Raw genomic sequence first — 25,270 nt, 5'->3', positions numbered from 1 at the left:
TGGCGTTGAGCGTACCGTGGCACGGCTTCAGACTCGATTCTACTGGTACCGGATGAGGGAGGATGTCACTCTCTGGTGTCGGACCTGCAGCAGCTGTGCGTCCAAAGCCAGACCCCGCAAGACACCAAGGGCTCCTATGGGAACAGTCAGGGTAGGAGCCCCTATGGAGCGTGTTGCTTTGGATATAATGGGGCCACTGAACGAGACGGAGCGTCACAACAGCTATGTGCTTGTGATACAGGATTACTTCACAAAATGGGTAGAGGCGTTCGCCATACCCAATGATAAGGCCGAAACTGTAGCCGAAGTGCTTGCCTCAGAGTGGGTGTGCCGTTATGGGGCTCCGCAGATGTTGCACAGTGACCAAGGTCGTAATTTTGAGTCCCAAGTTTTCCAGAAAATTTGCACACTGTTTGGCATTGAAAAGACACATACTACACCGTTTCGACCACAGTCTGATGGCCAGGTGGAACGGTTTAATTCCACCTTGCAAAAGATCCTGGCCACCACAGCCGAACGCTGTCACTGGGACTGGGATCTCATGATTCCTTATGCAGTCATGGCCTACAGAGCAACAAGGCACAGTGCTACCGGTCTCCCCCCCAATTACATGATGTTTGGCCGGGAAGTCAGTGAACCGGTGGATCTGGTAACTGGCCTGCCTCCTGAATCTGACAGGGTCCCTACGGCCCCCGAGTATGTCCAACACCTGCGTGAATGGCTGGAGTGGGCGCATCAGATTGCCAGGGATGCACTCGGTGAGTCTGTGGAACGTGCAAAGAGACAGTATGACAAGAACTGTTGCCGCACACAATATCAAGTTGGAGATGCTGTGTGGTATCTCATTAAGGGCACACGAAAAGTAAAAAATAAAGTCAGAAAGTTTCTCCTATCTTACGAGGGGCCATTCTTCATCCTAGGGCAGCTGGTCTAGTCTATCGCATTCAAAAAGGGCCAAAGACCAAAGCGAAAGTGGTTCATCATGACCAGTTGAAACCTTATTGCAGCCGTGATCCACTGGACGACTCTTGGGCCAGGGAGCTTGCTCAGAGCTGGACACCTGTGGAGGTGTCACCCCCAGCCTTAGACACAGATACTGTGGACCCAGACCTCGCCGGACTGTTCTCCAGGACGAACGTGGAGTAGACATCCTGTGGCATCCTGGATCAAGTAGGGGATACACCGACCACGGTGACCTCAATGTCCTCCACCCATCGTTCCACTGAGGACCCTCAGGATAGTGGGGGTGGTACAGTAGAACCACCTCAACAAGGTCATCACTCTCAAAGACCGAGCCGTCAACAACGGCCCCCAGCCAGGTTTGGAGAGTGGGTGTCTCACTAAGTTCATTAGACTCAAAGACAGTTCAAGAGTCAAGACAATATTTCACTGTAAAAAAAAAAAAAAAATGTAATGACGTAAGATGTTTCGTATTGTTTTGGCTGTTACAGCAAACTGTTGGTTTAGCAATGATTATTTACTGTGGTAAGGAACTGTATTTTCTTTTGATTGGATAGTTATTGAGTCCTTCCAGTTATTTCTTTAAATGCTCCAGTCGCCTGTAGTATTAGGTGTGTAGTATTATCTTCTGACTTGTGTAATATGTATGCCTTGTCAAAGTTTGCAATGCCCCACCACAACACGTCTATACCCAGCAAGAAGGACTGCCTCTTTCCTTTGGGAAACGCCACCAGTGACTATTGCCCCGTAGTAATGGACTATGAAGTACTGATTATACTGACCTTCTTAGATGGACTTTTTGCAAATGAGGGCTGTATACCTGCGAAAGAAATGTGTTATTTTGCTGGAGTGGAATTAAGTGGTAATATCCATCCAGAGTGGGGGTAGTGTTGTAAAATGGTGTTGCGGCTCCTTTAAGAGAGCTCTGTGTGTGTGTGTGTGTGGGAAGTTGGGAAGGAGGGAGATAGAGTGAGGAAGTGTATGTATGCGACTGGAGCAGAGAGTGTGGAAGTTCAAGTTGGAGTCTGTACACAGTGTGTCCGAAATAAACTCCAAGTTCAGCTCGAGTATTTTTGCTCATCAGAAATGGGACCGTGACCCCGACGTTATTCTACCTTATAACATCGGCCCTGGAGTAACGAATCTCCCCTGCGTTTCTGACTACGGTCGGAAACAAAGCGGGAAAGGTTAACAGTACATTTGCGAACGTAGCGTTATCAGCATCATGGACACACCGCAGATTGCGAACGCTGTCAGACCCAAGTTTCCGTCGTATTTATCAATCGTTCAATCCTTAGTGTAGGCTAAACTGCGCCTTTCTCTGCCCATTACGCAATTTACGAACGTCCACAACTGGGATTTGGGGGTTCGGGGGTTCAATGTTCCATATGTGTTGTGCATGCATTACTTGAAAAGAACTAGCTCCAGTTATGTATGAACAGTGAAGGTAACGAACTCTTAAACATGTGAAAAACGTGAACTTGAAGGAGTGAAAATTGAACAATATGAACTATGAATATTGAACAACTTGAAGCTACATCTATCAAGTGTGAACATGCTTAACAAAATATGGGAACAAAACATGGGACCTAAACGTGCATTACGAATATAATCAGTGGGAGCCCTGTGCTTGTTTCCCTGCAACAAGAAGGTTCCATCTGGGGGTGATGGAAGATAGTGACACCCTCAGTGTGTTTGAAATGTCCAGTCAATTGCGCAATTTGGTCTTAGTTGCAGTCATTGCCGAAAACCTGGCCTCGCATAGATAGGCCTACGTGGTGGGAAATGGTAGCAACGTTTTCAGCGCTTTTACGGCTATCTCGGGATATTCTGCTTTGGTTTTGATCCAAAAACCCACAAGAGAGGTTTCCTCATACACACTCTTAAGACCACAGTCATTTGCAATTTCGATCAATTGCTCTTCCTCCTGCGCTGACAAGTTAGGACTATTCGGGATATTGACAAATGGGTTGCGGACCCACTCATTGGTTTGCCGTGGATCTTTGGAGGATGGGAAGTAACGCTCAAACTCATTTGAAAGCGCAACAAGGTGATCGCACACCAGCTGCGAGAGAAAGGGCCCTGCCTCAGTCTCCCACCGCTTCGTCTCCCAACTTACTAACGCATAGCAAGTAAGGCTACAGAAATATAACTTCCCTTAGCAGGGTACTTAGCTTGCGGTGATTGTGGGCTCTCTGCCGTTGTGCCACTTGCTGTTGCATATCCCTCTCATGGCCTTCTCCCCCCAGTCACCTCGCACGCTCATATAAAGCACTGGGCCAGGTGAAAACAAGTGGTTAATCAACCAATGTGAGTGAACTCCTCCCTCTTCACAGGTGCACATAATCATTGTCTATTACAACCCCATCAGTCCTCTACAGGTGTCCATAGTCAGTCCAATAGACACAGCCACTCTAGGAGTCCATTAACCCCGTAAATGCACAGCAGGTAACACAGCAAAAACTGTACACACAACATGCATAACAATATAGGCTGCACATACACCATGCATACACGACAGATGCTTAAAAGGTGTTACCAAATATGGCTGTCAAGTGAACAGACTTGGCCTAAAAGTACAGTCAACAGGCAAGGAAACGATTACTTACATCTAGAGACTCAACAAAAGGCTGAAGTTCCTTCACACTCTGCAGTCTCTGTCTGTACAGATGCAGGAACCTAGGGACAAACTCATCTAGTTGGTCAAAAAATGGTTGCTTCAGGTTCGTGGAGATAAAGCTGACCACCTGGCTTTGAGATCCTTGACCAATGGCTCCTCCCCAATGATCTCCTTTCTCCTCAGAGAAAAGGTGCTGTCCATAAGGGTATAAACTTTCTTCCAGTCCACATTCCTTTTCATCATTTCACTCTCTAAATTGTGTCTGTCTTGTTGAAGCATTTCCAGGCTTCTATTCTGAGGGGGTTCAGGCAAAAAATTCACCTCTGACCTCATTGCCTTCTTTGGTCTTCTGGTATCCCCTGATGCTGACCTTTTATGCACGGAAAGCTCCACAGACCCAGTAATACGCAATCGCTGTCTGAAATTCCCCATTTTATAGTATATGCTGTATTTAAGCATACCACCCACATGTTGAGCCAGCCTCTTTCAAGCATGGAAATCTGTCCACCAATGCTTTCGCAACAATGGCACACTCTCCATTGGTTGGGTGGGTCTTTATGGCAAATATTGCCTCTGCCAAGCTATAAATGTAAATAAATGTCCCGGATTTTCACAAATCAAATGTGGCAACCCTACTATAGGCCTACCACAAGTTAACAAAAACAGAAAGAAAGAAAGAAAGAAAGAAAGCCTTTGAAATGTAGCCTATCGCTTTCACAAAGAGGCATATTGAACTAATGTTTAGGCTACATGTTTTTTGCATGGATAGGCTATACTGTTGTTTGGTGATTTAGCCTACTCCTTTACTACACCCTCTTCTGAACAAACAAGGAATACAGTATAGGTTTATCATGTAGAATAATTGCTCTTTCTAACAATAAATAACTTTAATTTATCCTCTCTACTTGTCCCTCATGGCCTCCTCATCACTAATTTCGGGCTCATCATTTCAGTGGTCGACTGGTTGATCTGCTGCTCGGCTACAATTTTTACCGCATAGCCCTACACAGATCATTATCAATATTTGCATACTGCAACGTCTATGAATCGGATACAAAAGGCTAATATTTTAAGTAGCCTAATTGAATATGTTGCTTGCGAATAGCTTGACAACCAGGGGCGTCACTAGACCTTATTCACTGGGGCACGTGCCTTAGTAAAAGTCTCCAGTGCCCCAGTACAATTCTAGCGCTGCTCTCGCTGGAAACGGCATTCATGAGCGCATCTCCGTGCCTGCTTTAGTCATGACTCGAGCCTGTCACTTACCAGCCAATAAAAAACAAACAAGGAAAAAAAGAAAGGGGCCATAATAGCCAATCAGAAAATAGCACCTCTGTAGCTGGGTAAGATTGAACGCAACAACCAATGAAAATTGTTCACATGATTCTTCCGAGTGTTTCGTTGTACAGTGGAAACCGCTGGAGCTCATCACATCACTTTGAGCGCAGAGTAAGTCGTCCCCTGTGTTAATGTTACAACAAATTCACAACTTGTTTGACAGAAAATATGACAAGTTGATCGATGTTAGAGAATGTTGCCCACATAATTAGCATCTGTTTTTCAATGCTTAGCGTCAAATTTGTAGCCTAAATTTAGCAACAGTTTACCAGCTTGTGCTCTCTCCCTGACACACACACTCACACCATGCGTAGGCTGCATGCACACTTGCGGACAATTATTAATGATTTACGTATAGTGTAGAGAGAGTCCTGTATAAATAGCCTATACTGTTTGTGAAGCTGTCCTACTGTAAAACTAAACATAGCCTTCTGATAAACTATTCAGAGATGGACATCAGAAAATTCTTCCTGAACAGAGGCAGAAGGAGAGGAACAATGAGGAGAGATGAGGAGGACGAGGGAGGTATGCCCACATTAACGGTAACATTTACATTTATGTTAAAGTGCCAGTGCTGTGATTTGATCAATGGTTTAATGGCAAACCTAAATAAGTTTGCTGCATTTGCAAATGTAGCCTATAATATTACACAGACTCTGTGTAGATTATAGGCTACATTTGGAAATTCTTACAACAATTGAGGGAGAGAGTGCTGGTACAGTATGACAGTGACAATAATGATTTTGAAACTTGTAGCGTAGGCTAGCCTTTTTAAAATGTATTTATTTATTTATGTATTGGGAGTTGGGGGCCTGTGCCCCAGCAAAGCTCTAGGTCTAGAATCACCCCTGTTGACAACGCTACAAACATCTAATATTAGCCCAATAATTATACTGCTAATAATCTCTCTTTACCAGTTGCCACTTTTGTCTGTAGTCTGGAAGCTTGGCACATTTAGCAGCATTCTTCCTGGCCATTTCAGTCCCTCCTGGCCTCTTTCTACCATCCATCCTTCCTGACGCTTATGGATACTGTATAGGCCGGCCCGGCTATCCGTATCTGAGAAAACTTTTTGGAAAAGACGGGCTATGGATCCAACCAACTCTTTTTGGGAGGGGAGAGCTCCCTCACATGGTATACAGCCCATGCAGAGGCAACGGTGTCATGCACAGAAAGCGGAACGTGTAGGCGATAGCCTACTTTAAGAGAAGACAGACTAACATGAAAAATGTCAATATTTTTTTCCTCGACTGGCCCAAAAGTGAAGCGGCCCACCGGGAATTCTCCCGATTCTCCCGATTACCCACCCCGAGCCTGGTTTCAACTCTATGTCAGTGGGGAACTTTGGGATGACAAAGGGATCTGGTAAAACCACTACGTCTGGGAGTTGAATCTCCAGAGGAGGTTGATCACAAGCTAGTGGTGTCCAGTGTGGAATCAGAGAGCTAGTCATCATTCGATGTCTCTTGTGCATTTGAGGACTCTGGGACATGCTTCTGGAAAATCCTCAAAGTAGCTCTCTCCTCTGGCAGGTTGGACATGCTGGTCAAATTGCACAACTCATATCGAAATATGGGTTTTCAAACTGCACAATCAGCGAAAACTTAGTTCTCTCTTCAGTATGTTGATGAATGCATCAAGTGTTTCCGGAACACTTTAAATTTGAGGTCTTCTAGTGTCATCTGGTGCAAGGATTACATGAAATAGCATAGTTCCTAGAGTCATGACACAGAGAGACAAAACAAACAGGTTTCAAGATAAAACTAAGCATGCATGTAGGATGTTCAATATGCATCAACAGGCGAAACTATGACTGATATGGGCAATAAACTCCCAAGAGCAAATTATTACAAAGTTAATCAGTGTAACACCCAGAAAAATCAAAGAATAAATAATACAAATGGAAGACAGACAACACATTGTGTGTGAATCCCAACAGGTTCACTACTCGGAATATTTATCAATAAAGGAGAATTAAAGGAATTATCCGGAGTAAAATGCACTTTAGATCAATTTACGGATGATTGGGAGTACATATGCTGAGTTGACATCAAAATCATGTCATTCGGATGTGTTATGAGAAAGTTTGATTTTACCGTTTTTAGTCAAAACTCGTTAGCGTGGAAGTGAGAATGGCATATTATTTCGCCGCTACAAAACGCTATTTTTATACCTCTTCTACAGTTCCAAACAACATTAAACTTACATGGTAGTGAGTAGAGGGTCCCTAAAGCCAAACCGAAGTATCCCGAGGTCTTTATGTGGTCGGATAGAGTCCAGAATGAATTTCATCAAGCCAGTACCTTTCCGGAAATGTTGGCATCTTTGCTGCCATCTTTAGGGGAAAGTCCGTAGGAGTCGATTGCCGAAATTCACAATTTCGTCGCTGTTTAAAAAAAAAAAAAAAAAAACATAGTCCAGTCCATACTACGGAGCCCTCTGGGTGACATGGGGAAAAAAAACATGGGTTAAAAAAAAAAAAAAAAAAGTAATGGGGAAAAAAAACATGAAGAAGAAAAAAAAAAACTATGCACTTTTGCGGGATCTCATTTATTTATATATATTCCCTTTGCATATGTTTGGGTAGACTTCAAACGTTTTTGAATTTGAGCTTACAGTTCTGTGTCCTTTACATTTATTTAATAGGTATTAGTGATACCTCGAAATTAGGCTGCTGTCTGTTAGGTAATTTATTGTAGCCTGCTGTGTGTGCGTGTCTGCACGCAGGTGTCTCCCTCTCCCGCCCGTGTCATAGGCCTATGAAATGTGTCCAGAAAACCCACAACACGCAACAGTGATAGATTAATCATAGTATCATGATACGATTGCCATCTGGCGGTAGTGTTTTGTGGGCCTATTGGGGTCAAGTAGGAAGCCCAGCAAGTTCCAAATGTAGAAAAAACGTTTTGCGAGATCTCGCAAAAGTTTTGCGAGATCTCGCAAAACTTTGCGAGATACCGCAATGAGATCCCGCAAAAGTGAATCGTTTTTTTTTTCTTCTTCATGTTTTTTTTCCCCATTACTTTTTTTTTTTTTAACCCATGTTTTTTTTCCCCATGTCACCCGGAGGGCTCCGTACCATACAACTTCATTTCAATTTCAAAAGAAATACTGAACTATTTTTTTTTTTTTTAAACGGCGAAGAAATTGTGAATTTCCAGAGCGTGTTAGTCCACACTTGGCAATCGACTCCTACGGACTTTCCCCTAAAGATGGCAGCAAAGATGCCAACATTTCCGGAAAGGTACTGGCTTGATGAAATTCATTCTGGACTCTCTATCAGACCACATAAAGACCTCGGGATACTTCGGTTTGGCTTTAGGGACCCTCTACTCACTACCACGTAAGTGTAATGTTGTTTGGAACTGTAGAAGATATAAAAATAGCGTTTTGTAGCGGCAAAATAATATGCCCTTCTCACTTCCACGCTAACGAGTTTTGACTAAAAACGGTAAAATCGAACTTTCTCAAAACACATCCGAATGACATTCGGATGTGTTTTGAGAAAGTTCGATTTTACCGTTTTTGATTTTGATGTCAACTCAACGTGTGTACTCCCAATCATCCGTAAATTGATCTAAAGTGCATTTTACTCCGGATAATTCCTTTAACAACAAATTAATACTTACCTTACTTAAGTAGAAAAGCTTTTGCAGAAACGTAATGTTGTCCTTGGATGGTGTATACTATAATGACAGCGGAGTGTACTGTAATCATTGAGATCCTGAGGGTATACAATGGAGATGTCCAAGGTCTCATTCCTGCACAGTTCATAGCATCTGAGGTGGTCAATATACCAGGCTGTGAAACGTTCGACAATGAATGACACTTTCGGTGACACAACCAGTATTTTGACTATTTTAGCAAAGTCAGGAAGCACACATGTATGTCCAAAAGATACAACCATGCCCTCAGAATATTCAGTGCCATGTAAAATCACACTTGAAGTAAGACCAACAGACTTTACTCCGCTGCATTTCTTTTGAATGGCGGTCTTCACAGAAAACTCCAAAAGTTCTGGTGAAATACAGTATTTGTAACATTCACCACCTCCGTGTCAGGTTTGAAAACACTTGGCATTCTAAGATGGTAGGCAAGAAGAAGCTGATGGTGTGTGGATAGAGTGAGCAGAACCTTCTTGTAAGTAACTATGTTTAGCTTCAAACCGGATAGTCCAAAAATCAACTAAAGGGCCGAAGCACCTCACAAGGTGTGCATAATAATCTATGAAATGGTGTTTCGGTTTCAACCTGTAGTCAGGGAAAACCTCCAGGAGTAAGCTCATATGGTCTGATATTTTGGACTGCAAATAGCACAATGACTCTTCTGTAAATTTGGGGCTACACAAGATCTCGACAATGTCTTTCAATTCCAAGAGAATGCCCCTTGTTATGTTCATGGACTAAATGGCCGATTATGAGTGGTAGCAACCGAAGCAGAGTCCAGTTCTCATGGCCGTTGCCACCAATGGTCCCTTTGACAAGAGAACTCTTGGTTATTTTATGAGGTTTGTTAAGTTTGTCAACAAATCTGTAAGGAAATGTCCGAATTGCATTATTCAATTCTTCCAGTGTGAAAAACGTACATGAAATTAAATCATTTATACAAAGAGCTAGCTCTTCTCGGACTATCCCCTCAAACAAGTCATGCAAGATATCTGGAGTGAATCCTTTTGCAGTTTGAAAATAACATAATCTGTCCAATGGACAAGCTTACTTTACACCATCAACACTTTTCAAATGTTCATTCTGTTGCAGTTCAGACACACAGTCATCAATGGACTCTTCGGTTCTGAGGGTAAACTTTCCACTTTTAACTTGACAACTTTGTATATCATTACGTTTAGCTAAGCAAAACCTCCAGAACTTGCCTCCACTGAAAGATTCCCGGAAGCCAGCTAGTCTCCGGACAAAAAGTCCATCATTTTCAAGAAGTGCAATATCTTTGATCAGAGGTTCAAGAATCCTCTATCCAAAAGTAATGATGTCTTTCCTACGACACAAGGTTGCAAGATAGATAGATAAAAGAGATTACCTATACTGAAAAGGTAGATTAACTATTTGTACCGCAGAGCGGTACAAAATATGACCGCCGCCCAGTCCAGCACATTTTTTCCACAAAAATAAATCACGCTGAAAGGCCTATATGATTCTAACTGTCTCACTAAATTGCATTAGCCACACTCAATTCTCACTGGTATCTGCTAGACAACAAGTACCAAAACATAATTAGTTCATAGATTCCACATGTAAAATTCATTTTATACAACCCCACCTCCATCTTGCCTGTTCATAATTCTGAGAAATTCTTGAATTGTGTGCATGTGTGCGTGTACACGTTTATGTTTATGTGTGGGTGTGTGTGTGTGTGTGTGTGTGTGTGCGTGCTTGTGTGTTTGCCTGCGTATGTGTGTTTGTGCATGTGCATGCATGCATACATATGTCTACTGTGTGAGTATGTGTCATACGTATGATTACTGTGAATGTATGTGTGTGCGTGTGTATCTGTTTATGCACATGTGTGCACATGAAATGGGTTAACATGACCCCTGGAGGCAAACATACGGAAAAAATTGGTCATCCTAGGCCCTACGGTTCTCAAGATATTCACAGAAAACTGTGTCTGCCCTACCCTCCTTTCGGGGGGTCCAGTACAGCGGGGGGGCTACAGATCAAAACAAAAAACGATGGTTCCATGCTATCCATATGGGGTTACATGCCCACCAAGTTTCGTCTACCCCGGTCTTTCAGTGTCCCGGGAATCATTGACGGAAATTTGGACATGCGATAAAGAAGAAAAAAAAAATCTGACTAAACCTATATGACCGCCGCTTCGCTGCGCGGCGGTCATAATAATCACCCAATACCACAAACCTTGTAGTCATTTTTGGTGGTACATACCTTTAAATCATTAATGAACAACCCAAGAGCAATGTGAAATTTCTCACCGGACAGCAATGCATTTTCTTTTCGATTCAAACTGTCATAACATGATCCATACTGGCTTGTATGTGATCCTGAGCTATGATATTGTATAACTTTATCAAGTACATCATTTCGGTTTAGTAACTCTGAGAGAACACGTAAAATTGGAACATAAACAAAGGTTCTCTGTCGAGCAGCATCTAGTACGTATTCAACTGGCTCAATTACGGTGAAATTTTCTTTGTAGATTGTAGCTCTCTTGTAAGTTGTGCCAAGTTAATTTTCTCTAGACAGGAATTTGAAGGGGTTTGATAACTGCATCACAGTTGCAGTTATGGTGCTCTAATATGGGTCTTATTATGACCGCCGCGCAGCGAAGCTTTAGTCAGATTTTTTTTTTCTTTTTCGCATGTCCAAATTTCCGTCAAGGATTCCCGGGACACTGAAAGACCGCGGTAGACGAAACTTGTTGGGCATGTAACCCCATATGGATAGCATGGAACCATCGTTTTTCGTTTTGATCTGTACAGTGGGCAGTGCTTTGACTTGGCCAGCTTCACTCGCGGTCCGCGCGTGGGATCACGCGGTATCACGCGACTTTAATTTGTATTTTTCCAGTGAGACGCTGCAACAACCCAAACAACCGGTAGATGGCTCAAGTGAGCAGGGTGTCTCGTAAAAAGAAATGGAGCCTGGAAAACCCTACACAGACTTCACTACAGACTTTAGCAGACTGGTTTAGAAATAATTTAATAGCCAGAAATATGCCTGCCCTGCCCTAATAAAGAAATATTTCGTTAACTGCGAGTGAATCCCGTTTGCAGCCGTAGAAGAAACGCAGGACAAATTAAACATTCTGGTTTTCTCCGAGTGCAACGATGATAGACAGACATCATTTGGACAAAATATAGAGCATATTAACCTCCGTTGCTCAGCCAAATGCCTTCCTTTTACGTCCTGTTATCACAGAGTTACAGGCGATAAACGAGTTTTGGCCATAAGCCGTTTATCATAGGCTATCACGAAACCAAACTACAAAGGCGAACACTTTAAAAGGGGGAATTAATTAATCATGCTGAACGCTATTTGTCAATGAGTTGAAACAAACATGACATTCAAACTATTGATACATTGTGCACTATGGACACTGGTCTGTAGGCTACCATTGGACAAATAAATGTTTTATTGCTATTTAGGAGTAGCCTACTCCTAGTGGTAAGGCTTTGTGAATATGGCCCCTGGTGTCTAACCCAATGCATAGCCCATTTACACAAAATAATGGTTGAATATTAGGCTACTGATGATCATTGTTATTTAAGAACATGCAGTGCGCGTAGAGCACCAAAAACATCTTGGTCATAGAAAATCATCATACCGCACATTGTGGCGGGTGTGTTCTTTACTGTAGGCTGCGCAAACCACAGGCCTTTATTTTGGGCTAGCATTCGAGGATTCGAGGCAGGCCTTCTGTTGAAGAATTTTATATAAAGCCTGCGCTAACAGTAATCCTCCTGCCCCCGATACCACAGCTGTGGATAGTGTGGAACGTTCAAGTAATAACACAATCCAATCCCCCGCTGACCACCTCACACATTTCTCTAGAGTTTGCAACGACCTTACATGACACAATGCCATAAAATGCCAGTTTTTAGGACACACAATAATGTTTGTAATGATACCAGTTAGGCCTACGTTCAACAGTAATGAGCTATTCATTGTCGAAGGTGCATGGTGAAGTGAAATGTGGAAAACAAACATTTGCCGATATCATTGGATAGGGGATAGGCCTACTTGTTTATTTTTTACGTAGCCTACAATGACCAGTTCAGACAAAGCCGAAATTACTAATTTTGAAACATTTGTATGGTTATATTGCTTCACTTAAATCCCAGAGAGTAGGCTCCGCACCCCACAATGATGGGCCTAGCGGTCTTACGCGTTCAGTGTGGGGTATAAACAAGCTGAGAATTTAGCGGTGTCACGTCTGCCTGTCACAGACGTGGGGAGCTAAAGCTTGGGATACAGTTACTACAGTAACAGTAGCCTATTTTATTTTACTTCTTATGGAATATTTTTTTTTCACTTTTATAAAGGCTTTGTTTGAATGCTGTTGGAACAAATAGTAGGCTAGGCCTAGTTGATTATAAAGGCAACTTTCTGTTGCAATATTCTGTGTGTTCTGGACTGCAGGTAACTTAAAGGACAATTCCGGCGCAAAATGAACCTAGGGGTTAATAACACATGTGTACCGAGTTCGACCGTTCGCTGGGATTTGTTTTCATGCTAGTCGAATGTGACCAGTTTTATTGCAAACCGCTTATTAGCGTTAACGCTAGCCTTCGGGGCACACGTACAGAGAAAGAAATCGCTATTTCTATACCATTAACAAGGCTCAAAATAGCCCCACACTTACACAGTAGCATAATGAGGGTCTCTACATGTAAACCGAAGCATTGAGAACTTTGTAAGTGTACAGGCAGTTTATTAAAAAGAAACACATTACCGTTGACGTCTGGTTCACATACAGGCAGGCGCCTTGGTTACAACTGGGATGTGAAGTGAATCTCGGGTGAAACGTTGTTGCAGAAGGACTGTGCAAAAGAGAAGCACTGAACGCAACAGGAGACATAAGAGATGGCAGGTTATTTGAACGAATTTGAAGACATCAAGGATGAACCCTTATTGGACGTCCTTATCTTTTCGAGTCGGAATACCAACGAAGAGCTGCGGGAGCTCCGTGAAAGGGCTATGAGAGAGAGAGCTAGAAGCTGTAGTCAATACCACACACAGGCGGCGGCGATCCATAGGCTACCAGAGGGACATGGATCCACTAAGTAAGTAGCCTACACTACACAAGTTATGTTACATCGGAGCTATTATTTCTGATAGGCCTATATTGAGCAAATTACGTTTGATTTTAGTTCACATCGCCTGCCTGTATATGTGAACCAGACGTGAACGGTAATGTGTTTCTTTTTAATAAACTGCCTGTACACTTACAAAGTTCTCAATGCTTCGGTTTACATGTAGAGACCCTCATTATGCTACTGTGTAAGTGTGGTGCTATTTTGAGCCTTGTTAGTGGTATAGAAATAGTGATTTATTTCTACTGTACGTGTGCCCCGAAGGCTAGCGTTAACCGCTAATAAGCGGTTTGCAATAAAACTGGTCACATTCGACTAGCATGAAAACAAATCCCAGCGAACGGTCGAACTCGGTACACATGTGTTATTAACCCCTAGGTTCATTTTGCGCCGGAATTGTCCTTTAAGCCAGTGGTTCTCAAACTTTTTCTTTCATTCCCCACTTTGATCAAGGGGGCATTGACTGATGATAGTGGAGATAACGTGTTATCCCGAGGCCTTTGCAAGTCAGCATCTCCGAAGGTAGTCTACCCTATTAAAAATATACGTTTTCGATGTCCCAAACGGAGAGCCATATTGTTTTAACGATCTCTATGCTACTCACCAAAATGTAGGCATGGGAACATGATGAAGTATCCAACTGTCGTGTGTTAAATTATTGTGATTACGAGCCAGTGGTTTTCAAACATTATGCGTGACTCGGACATCTAACGAAATGCAACAGACTCATATCGTCCTCGCATTCGCAAAATGAGGACAGACTGCTCAGATAACAGGTGTAGGCCTACCTCCAGTTATGCACGGTTTTAGTCAAGTCATTTAAATGTGCTGGTGAAACAGTTGTGTACTCTATTGTTATTAATCCCCTATTCACCCACGCCGTCAATTCTGTGGCGCAGTGCGTTAAGGCCGGCTGATGACAGCCGCCGTTCGCAACAGTTATCAGTCCCCTGCAAGAGTTCCAATCTGGGTTAAGTGTAGCTTTTGGGGAACGCACCCCTGATGTCTGATGTGTGATCAGTGGAATATGGGGAGGGAAGTGGCAGTGTTTTTTTGCGCGTCTGCAGAAGTCAGCCAAATATGAATGTAATTCTGCGGCATAAAGCAGATGTATTTGTTTATTGTACAGAAAAATACAAATGACATGTCAAGCAGTCAATTGACTACATTGCAGTCAAGAAGTAGGGCAAATTAATTTACGAAACCAAAACGTGGGTCATAGTTGTCTAAGCCTCTATTGTGTAGCCTGTTAAAAACGTCGCCAGATAGTATTAAATCGGCAACAACACTGTTTTCTGCAGAAGCCTATCCAAGGCTACAGATTAATTCTGAACAGTTATTTCTCTACTGGCTCAATTATCACACCACTGTTTTGATTTGCGTAGCTGCGTTACCCCCAACACTGACAATAATGTAGACAGCAAATTTCAATTTCGATTTTCGTTACCACCGTGTAGTCAAGCCTTAAGACATACCCAAGTAGCCTAAATCGAGGTAATGTTTAATTATGCATGATTTATTTTGTTATTGAATTCGTAGGCTGGGATTACTCTCGGCAAGTCTCCTGCTTTTTCATTAGGGGCGGCAGGCAGAGCGATGTACAGTGGCAGAGCGACGCACAGTGGCTGAAAGTGGTACTAAAGCTTCACGGCCTCGTAATGCGTGAATGAAGTGGTCATTTGAAAGCGATGCCCACTGTAGCCCCCCCGCTGGACTGCACCCCCTGAAAGGAGGGTAGGGCAGACACAGTTTTCTGTGAATATCTCCAGAACCGTAAGGTTTAGGAGGACCATTTTTTTGTATGTTGATCTCAAGGGGCCATGTCAACCCATTCCATAACCACTCATTTCATGTATAGCGCCACCTAGTTAAAAACAAAAAAGTAAAAATGAGGTGTTGTAATCGCAGGTATCTGTGACCTAACATGGTCAAAACTGCATGAAATTGGAAGTGTATGATCATTATGACACCCTCTGAATGCACGCCAAGTTTCGTGGAATTCCGTTCATGGGGGGCCACACAATAAATTAATTTATGTTACTGTACACCAACTGGCCTGTAGGTGGCCGGACACAGTTTTCTGTGAATATCTCGAAAACTGTAGGGCCTAGGAGGACCACCTTTTTTTGTATGTTGGTCTTAAAGGGCCATGTCAACCCATCCCATAACCATTTATTTCATGTATAGCGCCACCTAGTTAAAATGGAAAAAGCAAAAATTAGGTGTTGTAAACCCAATATCTCTGGCCGACATGGTCAAAACGGCACGAAATTGAAAGAGTAGGATAATTATGACACCCTCTGAATGCATGTCAAGTTTTGTGGACTTTCGTTCATGGGGGGCCATACAATAAATAAATTAATTTATGTGTACTTTTAGTGACTGTACTGTACACCAACAGAGTTTTCTGTGAATATCTTGAGAACCGTAGGGCCTAGGATGACCAATCTTTTGTGTATGTTAGCCTTCAGGGGCCATGTTAACCCATTCCATATGCACACATGTGCATAAACAGATACACACGCACACACATACATTCACAGTAATCATACGTATGACACATACACACACAGTAGACATATGTACACATGAATCCACATGCGCACACACAGGCACACACACACACTCGCGCACACACACACACACACACATAAACATAAACACATACACGCACACAATTCAAGAATTTCTCAGAACTATGAACAGGCAAGATGGTGGTGGGGTTGTATAAAATATAACCCTTCTCACCCCACCCACAAACACACAAAAAAACTAACTTACATGCAGGCACACACACACAGAAGCACACATACAGTATACACAAAAACAACCACACACTGCACACACTCAATTACAAACACACAAAAAAAGAAACAAAGTAGGAAATGAACACAATTTGACAAACGTGACTTATTTTTGTGGAACAAATGTGCTGGACTGGGCGATGGTCATATTTTGTACTGCTCTGCGGTACATCTAGTTTATTTAATAATTTGACTAATGTATCCCAAAAAATTAATGAAATTGATCTCATGATTTAATTTAAATGGTGTTAAACAACCTATAAATTAATTCATGATGTTATCACCAGCATTTAAAAAAAATGTATATAAAACAAAATTTGGTCTAAAAAAAGCTGCTTCTATTTAGGCTATTTTATCCTGTCCCCCCAGAAACAATTGTCCTGTAAAGGGGGATCGTCTTATATTCAGGGTCGTCTTATATTCTTGCCAATACGGTAATTTATTGTCACTAATAAATCCCTACGAACTTGTTAGAAACCGAAAGATGCTAGACGTGGAAGGGAACTTTTTTACCTTGACAGCTTGGACCAATAGACCTTTGACGTTTGCCTACAAAAAGGAACCAAAGCTGCCATCTTTGCCCATATATGGAGATCTGGGTGTTACAATTTTTCTCAATTGTTTACACACAAAAACTGGTTCTTGAGACACACTGACCACAACATGTAACTCATGCACCAACCCCCTGAACCAATTCTGCTAAACTACAAGCATAATTCCTGCTTTACACTCAAATTGCATTTTTTCACACCTTTTTTTCACACCTTTTTTTCAACACTACACACAATTCTCTGCATTTGGCACAATTTTCACAAGGAACACACTGCCATTCAAATTCTAAAGTTATAGTTTTTCTCGATTGTTTACATACAGTACATTTTCTGAAATCATGCCTCATACTCTCAGAACTCTACACTAGTGTTCATTTTGTCACCTATTTTTAATTTAGTCTTAGTCTTGTGTCCTTTTTAGTCTTTGTCATATTTAGTCATTCAAATATCATTTGTGTTAGTCAAGTTTTAGTCAACTAAATGTCTCGTCATTTTAGTCCAGTTTTAGTCAAAAAGTAAAAAAAAATCACCGCTCATCTGTTGAGGTGCTGGATTAGCAAGTAATTCAATGAAAAGTAAAGAAAAATCCGCACACTCAAGTCTTTGCAAACAGGTTTTTACTCTATGTGCAAGCTTTCGGTCCAGTTTTAGTCAAAAGAAAACTAAAGGTATCTTAGTCAAGTTTTAGTCAAAACATTTTAGTCTTTTTTTTTTTTAATAAGAAATTATTATGATTACCATTTCAGTCAAATAGTGTTTCACACATCTCAATTTTCCAACAATATTGTATGTCCACAGGGCTACTCGTCTGTTATAATTACTCATTCTGATTTTTTGTCAGTCAGTATGTTTACATGCACAGGTAAGTCGAGCTACAGTTATAGCTCGGCTGGGATTTGACCATAGACAGTAAAAGATTTGACTGGACCACTGTCATGATCTTCGTAGACCAGTGTTTCTCAAAGTGTGGTCCGGGGACCACTGGTGGTCCGCAAGCTATCCCAAGTGGTCCCCGAGCAGATGTGCATGAACTCATTCGGAATATTTTGAAAACATAACAGCTAGATATTCTGTCTTCTCATTTTGTAGACGAAAATGAAGAGAGAATAAGTGTAACATTGAACAAGAAAAGGCCTAAGTCATTATGATGAATGGAGAAGAAGTGTTTTCCATTCATCATAGTGTTTTACATTGAGCACGTCAGTGTTCAACTGGTTCTTATAAATGTCTATTCATTTGATGGTTTGTGTGTGTCATTTAAAAACAAAATACCTTTTTGAGAAGAAATAACATTGTTTTGAATGTAAAGTTTTATTTTGAAGGAGAATTGAGGGGTTTTGCCCATTGTGTGTGTGTTTTTTGATTTGTGTGTAGAGTTCTGAGAGTATGAGGCATGCTTTCAGAAAATGTGTGTAAACAATTGAGGATTAGCTATATTAGCTGGGAATATACAGTGTAGGTTAATTTATAAACGTATTAACCATTTATCAAATACCAACACAGATATCACATTGTATGCCAATTCCCAAGAAGCAGTTAATCTGCACTTTAGTGTACTCAAGGTGGGAACAGGCCATGCTGCATGAAGCAAACTGTACCATGACTCTATTCATGATAGATTCTCCACACACATCGTCAAGGTGTTTGATTCGTTACCAAAATGTGTGTTTGAGTGTGTATCTCTCTCTCTCTCTCTCTCACACACATGTGTGTGTGCTCTTATTTGGAGTCTCCACCTATGAAAACCAAATGCCATAGTGTAAGCCTCGCCTTTTGGTCAACTCTTTTACATTTCTAAAGAATGCCTTTTGCAGTTGCAAAGCCAATATTTCAGAACAAAGCTGCAGAGGTCTGCCACATACTACCCCCACAAAGGAAATTCCTAACCACCCAGGTTGCCAGGCCAAGCTAATTTCATACAGTGTTGGTTACCTCTGAAATCACTGTATCTCTGTAAGTGTATGTTGTGAATGAATACATTCATGTTTGGTCTTGAATTAATACTTGTAATGTAGGCAACAGTTTGATCATGGTTTCATCACAATTTACTGTATCTGTGCATAGTTGTAGACTAAGAACTACACTGTAGTCTAAAGGTATGATAACACCTTCATGAAAATTGTGCCAAATGCATAGAATTGTGTGTAGTGTTGTGAAAAAAGTGTGTTTTACAACTGCAATTTAAGTGTAAAGCAGGAATTGTGCTTGTAGTTTAGCAGAATTGGTTCAGGGGGTTGTTGCATGAGTTACATGTCGTGGTCATTGTGTCTCAAGTACCAGTTTTTGTGTGTAAACAATTGAGAAAAACTGTAACTCGAGACAAAAAGGGGTCGCATGACCCTTATTAGAAAGTCGTGACGTGGAGAGAGCAAATGATTGATGCATAGTATCGAATGTATAGAAAAGCATACACATAATATATGATAATATATTATATATGACATAAATTATATGATCATATATATGACAATATTCACATAAATTCATTTATTGTATGGCACCCCCATGAACGGAATTCTGCAAAACTTGGCATGCATTCAGAGGGTGTCAGAATGATCCTACACCTCTAATTTTGTGCAGTTTTGACCCTGTCAGCCAGAGATACAGTGGGAATTACTTTGAAATGGCCACTTCATTCGCTTTTATTAGAATAGAATAGAATGGAATATATTGTAATATCCCCATGATGTAATTTGTTTTATCACAGCATAGCCCAGTGACAGACAACTTAGATAATTAACTTTAATATGTTTGTTTATTTGTATTTGCATTTTATTCAAATACAAAGACATTTTATGTGAGAGTAAGGTTTTTGTGTTTTTTTGTCCTTCAATTTGAGTATGGTGTTTGGTGCCTGGTTTCCCTAATGTATTTATGCTAATTTCACATCTTGAGCCTGTTTCTGTTAATCTGGATGTTTTGCCTCATACCACCATTGAATTTATTAGTGCCTCACTAGTGCCACCCTTGTTAAAAATGTCTAGAATCGCCACTGGTCGTAACTGGCCATTGTGGGCTACGTAAAATTCCAAAACTAACGAAAAATATTTAGCTTCTTTCAGTTAATTCAAAAGTTTCCAAAAAGTTAAAAACAGATGATGTGATGCGCGTCATTGACATAATGCGCAAATAAAATAGGCTAGATATTCAAATATATTTGAATGTGTTTATTTTAGAGGGAAAATTCGAACGTCATTTTTGAGCAATTTTGACAGCCCTAGTCCACTGTAGGCTACGCCAATCGGCTATAAACGCCTTCCACCTAGCCCCGGTGAGTGGGGTCGCTATAATGCGTGTGAAATAGCACCATTGAGTAGCCTATGCGAATAGCCGTAAAATCGTTAAACCTGAGAGAGGAGGAAAAGGGCGCGCGCGGGTAGGCCCGAAACGTAAGGAAATAGATTAAAAATAGGATTTCGGTCCCTTCCAGTAAAAAAAGTCATCCCATGCAGATGTAAATTAGGTACTCTGGGGTTTATTTGAACGTTTATTTTGAAGTGTTTCAGTTGATTTGATGTCAGATTTACGTCCCTACCAAGGCAGGCTACTTGCTGTTAACCTGACTCTCGCCAGATGAATTTCGTTCCGCCTAGCTCCACTCACATCCATCTGGGATCAGTTCCGTTGAGAGTGATTTCGGCACCAGATTGTATGGTAGAGCCAATCAGGACGCAGGGCGGGAGTTTCATAGATGTGACGTAGTGTAGAAGCGACTGTGAGACTGTTCCATGGAGGTATTATATATAACTGGAGAGAGTGACTAAGTCCCGCCCTCCATACAAATGAATGGTGGAGGCTAGGCTAGTAAATCCGGCCAATTCATAGTCAACGCCATCTTGAACACTGGGGTTCGGATTCAGCGCCAGTCGGCTCTGACCATGCGCCAAGTTACAAAGCTGGAAATGACGCATGGACCAACGTCGATTTTTATTGGATATTCTGTAAAAAGAGTCGTCCTCCAGTAAGAGGGTGGCGATAATGCACATAAAGTATTTGCCTCATAACAAGAAGAAGAAAAAGTTGCTCGGGAACGCGCATGGAGTCCGAGTGAAGTCGCCCTGAAGCGCAACTTAATTTCATTGGATAACAGCGGCTCTAACTAAGAGCGGTCTGCCTGCTGTCATGCTGCAAATATGCATTCGAACATGATGTGAAATATCCGTAGTCGAACTATAAATAAACTATTCGGTTTTTAGTGCCAAGTGTAGCGCATTTTTACAGTCTATGATTAGTTTGTTTTTTTATCATATTGTTTGCCATCTCATAGCGGGTGCTAGCGTTGGCCCATGACCAAATCAAGCCAATAATAGCCAGTAGCCACAATAATGACTGGAGCCAGAGCCCTCAATAGCCACCCTGTTTTGAAAATAATATTGAAGACATTCAATATTATTGAAGATAGTATTGAAGATAACGCACAGAGCGGTCAGCCTGAGCGGACAATTACGTCCCCAACTCATCTAAAATGTGGTGTCTTTACTTTGAGTTGTACACCGCAGATGGTAAAGTACCGGTTAAAGAGAATGTTGTCTGCAGATTCACCAAAAAACAGTTTACTTACGCATCCACGACATCCAATCTTCGCGCTCACCTGTGGAGTTACCATCCAAATGAGGCAGCGGTGTCAGAGGCACAGTAGACGGCCAGAGCATCGCCAGGCGTCCAACATCGTATGATTGCATACTTTCCGTAAATCCTAAATTATGTCCAGGGTCTGCTATTTACTTAGGCTGCAAAGCACAGGTATTTATTTGAGGTAGACTTATTCGAGGCAGACCTTTATTTCTTACATTGTACGTTATTGTATGCAAGGATTTTTGATAAGACCCAGCCTTCTGAAGCACCACTCTAATGGATCGATCCCAGATGGATGAGTGGAGCTAGGCGGAACTAAATGCATCTGGCGATAGTCAGGTTAACTTGCTGTAGGGTTTAATATTTATTTTTTTGCTTCCTAAGCCCAAGTAATGTATCCATAGCCTACCATTCAAATATGTGTTTCGAAAACCCAAACTGACTTTTTTTTATATTATTTTTGAATCATTAGTAAAACAAAAGCAAACAGTTTATGTCTATGAACACAGTTTGTAATGATCAATTCTGAGCTGCGTGACATCTGCTGCAGCTCTAATTATGAAAAGCCAAGTGGATTGTATGTGACTTGTCTGTTCTGAAAACCTATAACCCTTATGAAAAACAATTGGCCTATTTTAAGGAGCTCCAAATAAACTAACGAAATCTGCTGAAGAGGTGCCATCACTTGTCTGAAAGTAGTATTGCCACTTTTTTTGCCAAGCCGTGGGGGATGGGTGGGATGGGGTCAACTGTGCAGGTTTGCATGAACATCAATAGAGGATGTATAGCCTACAGTAGGTACTGTAAATCCTCAAATTATGGCCGGGATTCAGGGACGTGGGAAGTATTTTCTGAAAGGGGGTGCGGATGATGTGAGCGGGGGTCCGGGGGCCTCACCCCCTGAAAAAAAATTACATTTTGACTGCTAAAAACACCATTTTAACACAGTTTTCTGAGGGACAGAAATACCAACAGAGAAAGCAGTGTCATCTGTTTGAACATTGCCTACCTGCAATAGGCTATCACTTCACTGCTTGACACTACCCCACATGGAGAAATGTCGCACGTTAACAATGAACCTTTCAGAAATTATTTATTGTGCGAATGGGTTAGCAAAACCATAGCGTTTGGTGACCGGAGATGCAGATCACCCTAATTCATTTGTTTGCGCAACAGCCCGTTCTGCCTTCACTCCAGCAAGAGTGAAATACTGGTAGGCTAAATGTTTAAAGGCTGTGTCATCACCATAGGCTATTTGCTACGACATTTACCCAGTGCCGGTTCAGACCTCCATGGGGCCCTAAGCAAAATCCTGCTAAGGGGCCCTCCTACCTGAACTCTGAGCGCCAAAATGTAACCATTTTTTTGCAGTATCATCTGACATCTCAGTGCTCCCAATACAATCATCCCACCCCATTTTGGATGTCTATGGACATTACCAAATATAGTGTTTTTCCCTATAAAGGGTCTGGACTGTTTGCTTTTGATGCTTGCTGTACATATCCCCTTTTTCAAAGTAGCCTACAGTTCAGTTATACTACAGTAGGCCACAGTGCAGTATAGTATTTTCATGTCCAAAATACTGCATTTCTGTAGTAAAGTACAGTACAGTACTATGCAGTACTATGCAGTTTTTTGCGTCTAAAATACTGCATTCCCTGCATAAGAGCTGCAAATATTTTCTCCAAAACAGCGTTTTTCATACTCAGAAATCTGCAGTTTGACACTTGAAATAATGCAGTTATTTTTTTTTGTAAGGGTCTGGTTGTGCTATAGCCTACTGACTGACTGTTCTGCACCTGTGTGTCTGTAGTAGGCTACTTGGGAAAGACATAGGCTATGAACTGGCTCCCCTGATTCTCTTATATATTCTTTTAATATTTTTTCAAACGTAGACTATTTTAAACAATCGTTTTAATACTTCATATAGGCCTAATTTACGATGTGCATCTCAAAGTTAATACAAGTTACTTTCGAATTTAGGTCCTCGCACGTTTCTGCTGAAAAACTGCTAGTTTCATCCCAAGCTGCACGTGAACACATTTAAAGATGAGGTTATTTTTTTCAAAAATGTAGCCAGTCGCCCGCTTAAAAAAAACGGAATATGCGATTATATTTCACAACTGTGCAAAGTACTGTGACTAGGAAAGGCTGGCAAGTAAGCCGCAGACAGATTCACTTCCCTGTTAGGTAGGCCTACATGTAGGCTAGGCCAGCAACACGCGCTGGAGAGATGCATGTTGACATCAAACCATGGAACGAACGCAAGTTTACCCGACTGCTGTTCCCGCTGTTCATTCTCGTGACGTTTCTTCCGTTTTTCATGCCCTGAATGGTAATTCGGTTTCATCAGAGAATGTCTAATAAGGGGAGAACTGCCACTCTCGGAAAACTTCCGGTTTCTGAACTGGTTGCAGTTCCTTCTGTGGTTCCACATGAGGGCGCTCGTCCACGAGTGCAGAATGCATGGAGGTCTATGGAGCTGTACCCCTCAAAATCCACTTTTCTCAGGATATAATTTTTTTCCAAGGCATTTGAATATTGTATTCGAAAGGGGAGGCAAAGAAAATACACTTGGTTGAGTATTATATTTTTTAAAGTCACTTAATTGTTCTAAAAAGCCTTTCAAATGTGTCAATGACGTCATTCATTAGCACAATGCTAGCGTGTTATGTGCAACAACGACCCAACCTGTAAGAAATCAAAAGGACACGTTCATTCAACTTTTGACCTATAACCCATGTTGAAGTTATACAAACTACAATCAAATCTGAGATTTGTCAACGACAATCAGGTGAAAGAGGCAAATTTAGCCGTCTAGCTCCATTGACTCCCATTCATTCTGCACTCATGGCGATCGCCTCTGGTGGAACTGCATCCAAAATTCGGTACAATGGGACTTAATACGGAGTGGCAAGGCTCTCCGTAGACGGGCTCTGGTTTCATGTTCATCTTCTCAATGTATGAGGCACTGTCGCTATAACTGTATACTTGTCTGTCACTATAGCTTGACTCAAAGGGAGACGGGTGTAGCGGGTACAAATATTGTTACTGTGCCTTTAAGAGGTTGGCTCACGTGAACGCGCAGGAAAAGGAACGAGCAGAGCTGGAGTAACGTGAATGAGTCTCGTCGACTAAGTGATTAGCCTACTGTTACCGGGCTGAACCAAAGTTAGAAAGTAAGTCGCAGTTAAGCCATATTTGGTGGATTTATAAGTCAGTATCACGTTAATATTGCTTACGTTTTATTTAGTAGTGAGGGCATCAAAGTCGTAAACATTTGCTACTAGAGGGAGTAACGTAACATGGCGGCATATGTTGGGCTACACAGAAGACGGCTGGAAGAGCGTTGAGGTGTGAGCTGGAGACAAATGTTTTGTTTATGTCGTTTACTATAGTGTAGTGAAATTCGTTTATTTTGTTAGTTGTGTGGATTTTGGACGAGTGACTGCAGCATACCGGAGGTGTTGTTAGAGAAGCTAACCCCTTTGCCTGTTCACCTAACGTTACACGAAGTGCCGCCATTTCGAGGTTGTGTTGCTGATGGCTAGTGAACCAAAGTCTGAGAAGATAGCCTGGGAAGGTTCCTGCCCTGCCATTTATCCGACATCCACGTTGTGATCTCGCTGGTTGT

At 41.7% G+C, this 25,270-nt stretch overlaps 1 long non-coding RNA gene across 1 annotated transcript; it reads right to left on the bottom strand.

Annotated features, from left to right (window-relative positions):
- Positions 1–5,727: 5,727 nt before the first annotated feature.
- LOC143112043 (uncharacterized) lies at positions 5,728–24,184 on the bottom strand. The gene is made up of 3 exons (XR_012984664.1): positions 23,911–24,184; positions 8,548–8,719; positions 5,728–6,633 (listed from the first exon to the last, which is right to left on the bottom strand). It is a non-coding gene; the product is annotated as an uncharacterized LOC143112043 (long non-coding RNA).
- Positions 24,185–25,270: the final 1,086 nt, after the last annotated feature.

The sequence above is a fragment of the Alosa pseudoharengus genome, unplaced genomic scaffold, assembly GCF_046254945.1.
Source record: "Alosa pseudoharengus isolate Yale_2024_CS ecotype anadromous, Long Island Sound unplaced genomic scaffold, YU_APseudo_1.1 YU_APseudo_1.1_scf_8, whole genome shotgun sequence".
Taxonomy (NCBI): Eukaryota; Metazoa; Chordata; class Actinopteri; order Clupeiformes; family Clupeidae; genus Alosa; species Alosa pseudoharengus.
Note: the sequence above shows the minus strand (reverse complement) of the source record. Positions and strands in the feature narration are given on the sequence as shown.